The 3,925-nt window shown below is 46.3% G+C and overlaps 1 protein-coding gene across 4 annotated transcripts in view; it reads right to left on the bottom strand.

Annotated features, from left to right (window-relative positions):
* The window catches only part of IQGAP2 (IQ motif containing GTPase activating protein 2), a 122,969-nt gene extending 119,692 nt beyond the window's left edge, over positions 1-3,277 (bottom strand). For 2 of the 4 annotated variants that reach the window (XM_014965001.1, XM_014965002.1), the window contains exon 1: positions 3,189-3,277. The gene's annotated coding sequence lies outside the window, so the exon portion shown is untranslated. The remainder of the gene's footprint in view (positions 1-3,188) is intronic. The other 2 variants (XM_014965003.1, XM_014965004.1) reach the window with 2 other exon arrangements.
* Between the last annotated feature and the right edge of the window lie 648 nt (positions 3,278-3,925).

Raw genomic sequence — 3,925 nt, 5'->3', positions numbered from 1 at the left:
AAAAAAAAAAAAAAAAAGAAAAAAAAAAGGGAAACTGCTGACTGTTATTGCCATGGTTCAGAGTTATAGGAAACACCAGCCCTTGTTTTGCCTGTTACTAGCCACAATACTAAGAAATTGAATTCACTTTGTTCTAAAATAACTCACATCAGTGAAATCTTCAGCAAAACCATGTGGTCTTAGTTCTCGTGACCTGTATAAAGATAGAAATCCGAGTGCAAGCAAAGAGCTTGCTTTACATGTGATAAAATCTGAATATTTTCTGGACCATGGTAACTCATAAACATCATTACCATAGTCAGCGGTGATGTAAATTCAAAGTGGCAGGCGGTCACATCCAATCCTTGCAGGTAAACTGTCTACCCACCTTCAGTAGCCAGCTGCTATGCAACTTCAAATTACAAACCAAGGCTGGTTAATCTCCACTAAATCCCAGTGGAGAAATCTGTGCTCTGCGGTGGTCTGAAAAACAGTACTCAAAACAACTTCTGAGCTCAGATGTAGTGAAATCATGTTTACTGTATGCCTGGTTTTGTAAAAGCAGCTGACCATTTTTCCTTGGTAAAAGCTCTGTCCCAGATTCATCTAAACATAATCCCTGCTCTCCCCAGGACTCCTTCGTGTTCCTTTTCAGTTACACCACCACACAGCCAAGCTGATATTTCAATGTATTATTTATTCTGCTATACTGTATTGAGAACATATGGAATTTAAGACTTGTTTACCACTGAAAAGAGGCCAGCCAGCTATTGATTGGGTAAATCAGTTGGGCCTGAAAAACTAAAAATCCCAGAAATAAGCAGCACATACCACAAGTCACATCTCATCCCTACAGTTTCGAGGCCCCGCAAATCAAGAGTATTTTTATAAGCAGAATAGTGTTGGAAAAGCATCTTTAGTCTTACTTTGTGTACATAAAAACATTCCTTTTTCTTTCGTGTTCAGGTATTGTAGTATTTAGGTAGTTTCTTACGATTTTCTTATCCCTGTGTCATTGCCTGGTGAGCACTGCAGTGCCTTTATTGACACTTAACGGTTCTATGAAACTTCAGACAAAACTCCCTCAAAAATATCCTGTCACTTAAAACCTCCTGGGCAGCAGGAGAGCTGAGAGCAACCCCAGCCCTGGCAGGCAGCAGGGCGCCAGGGTGGCAGCAGCACTGAAGCAGAGGCACTCACGGGGACACCATGGTGACACCCACTGCTCCTTCCAGTGTGCCCCAGTCCACCCCCCCGCACATTTTGCTGCCCCACTGCACACACGCTTCCCAGATCTGTACGTGCAGCAGTAACACAACTTAAATCAGCACAACCTGCCATTCCCTCAACCACTTGTGCTCATCCCTGCTCCAGCTACTACATCATGTTGGCAGACCTGCCTGCGGGTTTGTGCTACGAGCCAGACCGGGGACCTAATCCAGCCAAAAATAATCTCATCGAAGGAGTCAAGGTTGCTTCTTCCACCAGCAGAGCTGACTGAAAGCACATGCAAAACCACAGCTTCAGGGTGCGGTTCCAGAGCAATTTAAACACATTTAAATTCTGGCTGCCATAGTTCCACCTGGCCAGAAAGTCCCCTCTGCCTCAGGACGGCAGGCATGGCTGTGAGATCTACAGCCAGCCCCTGCAGGGGCCTGAAGTGACTGCAAATCCACGGATACAAATCAGCTCTGCAAGGAGAGATTAGCTTCCTGGAAGATTAGCTCTCTGTGTGCCATCATATGCACGTTGGTGAGAGATGAAGACCGCAGCAGCCTGACAGAGCAGCTGGAGGCACCTCAGCAGGTTCAGGCTGCTGAAACCTCACCAGTTGCAACAGTCTGCAGCAAGGTGGGAACTAGGATCTCAGTATAATTAACACCAGTTAAAATCAGCAGCATCTCTCATGAAAGAAGATGACCCTAGACACAGGATCATGTTTTTGGCAAAGCAAACCTGTGTGCTTGTTTAGATTTCAAGATTTTTACCTTGTTTCTAATAACTTCAACCAGACTTTTAGCCAGAGATATCCCCTGTACTTACCTATGATTCCTCAAAACACCTTTGAAACACACCTTTAAAAACACAAGTGAAACAATTACAGGCCTATACTTTGACATTACAACCCTGTGAAAGAGTCATTGCCTTAATGAAGCACATTTCTGTACAGAGTTTGGGCATTTCCCATTCCAGCTGCCCCTGGATTAATCCGTACTATGCTCCTAGAAACTGTGAGGCTCTGATTCTGCAAATATAACCAGTGTTCTGACTATCTTTTACAAAGGAAGCCCAAATGCAAGGGGGATACCCTTAATTTTCAGGAGGTACTGCCAGTAGAGGATGAATAACATAAATGGCTACGTATTTTTCCAGCAGACTTTGGAGCCTGGTAAGAATCAGTTTAAATACCTTCTAGATGCCACAAGAGCTTTTACTGCACTTTGAAAGAAGCAGGTCAGAGTCCACAGAGGAGGACTGGCAGAGACCACATCCTTCATCACTCCCTTAAGCTGAAGCCACAGACTGCTTAGCCTGATACACCCAAGGCACGAGAGAAGCACCCAGGACGAGGAAGGCAGTTTCAAGCCAGCTTTAGAGCCTGGCTTGGAGGCAGAGCAGGCACCACACCCTGAGGCAGCAGGTCCTTTGGGGCTCGCAGTGGTTTGCCAGCAGTTGTGAATCAGAGCTGCAAGGTGCTCCTTGAATCCGACTCCTGAAGAATTTATACCTGGCTGACCATTTAACTTGGGCAATAAGTGATAACAAAGAACTGACATAATTCCTCCAGGTAAGCGTTCCTTGCTGGTTCATACTCATTTGGGCTTAACAGTAATTTAACACTGAAATCGGCCACCAGCACAGGTTCTTAATGGTTGTGTATTTGCTTACACATTTCAAAAGGTATTTAGCGGCTGTACCGAGTTTGTATGAACACCATTGGATTCAGTAACTCTCTTGATGGGTAGTAGGGAAATTGATCTCCAAGGGAAAGCATCCCTTTTCTCCACTCCAAAGACCTCCATGAGAGGACTGTGGCGCCATCCCTTCCCTCTCCTGCCACATGGCCCACTCCAATGCCCGACCAAGCACAGCACCCTGCTGCAGGCACTACCTGCCCCGTCACTACCATGGAGCAGGGTACCATTGGACTCTGTCATAGCAGCTGGCAAAACACAACTGGAGCAGTGCCAGAAGCAAGGAGCACAAACCTGCCTCTGTGCTAGGTGCTCAGCAGGCTCCTTCTCCCTGTAGCTGTGAAGATAAGGCAGTACATATCCTGCAAACAACCCCCTTCAAAGCCCAGATGGCACCAGCCTAAAGAGGACACTGGTGTTTCTTCTGAAGGTGGATGCAAGCACTGAGATACAGAAGTCCCGATCTGTTAGTGAGCTGTGCAGGACCCACCTTGTGTCCCAGCCCATCTCATCAAGGCTAGGCAAACAATGCTCCCACAGCAGGAGCTCCTCCCAACTTGCCTCCCCTCCCCAGAGAGTGGGCACCCAGATCCTGCCCTCCCTGATAGTGCTCACCAGGAGAGGGTGGACATCGCTTCTCCCCTGTCCAGCACCTGCTCTTTCATTCCACAACATGCGGTAGTTCAAGGATACCTGTTCCAAAAAAACCACTGAAATAGCCTGAACAAGTGAAGCAAACATACCAGGTTAATCATTTCCTGCAAGGAACAGAGCACCGGAGAGCACAGTTGCTTATCATCCCACTGAAATATGACCCACCAGTCCTGCCTATCACTGCCAGGTATTTTTTTTTTTCCACTTCACATGTAAGATTATTCCTAGTAAATCATAGTCAGCTTGAATCAGCAACGCTATCAAGCAAATCAGCAATTACGTTACTGAAACACCACTGAACAGAAGAGGCAAGCTGCAAATCTGCATGCTTCCTATTCCCTGCTTCAAGTATTGGACTAGCTCTAGCACACTCACAT

Source organism: Calidris pugnax, unplaced genomic scaffold (assembly GCF_001431845.1).
Source record: "Calidris pugnax isolate Ruff unplaced genomic scaffold, ASM143184v1 scaffold273, whole genome shotgun sequence".
Lineage (NCBI taxonomy): Eukaryota > Metazoa > Chordata > Aves > Charadriiformes > Scolopacidae > Calidris > Calidris pugnax.
The sequence above is the reverse complement of the archived record's forward strand: the minus strand, read 5'-3'. Positions and strand labels throughout refer to the sequence as shown.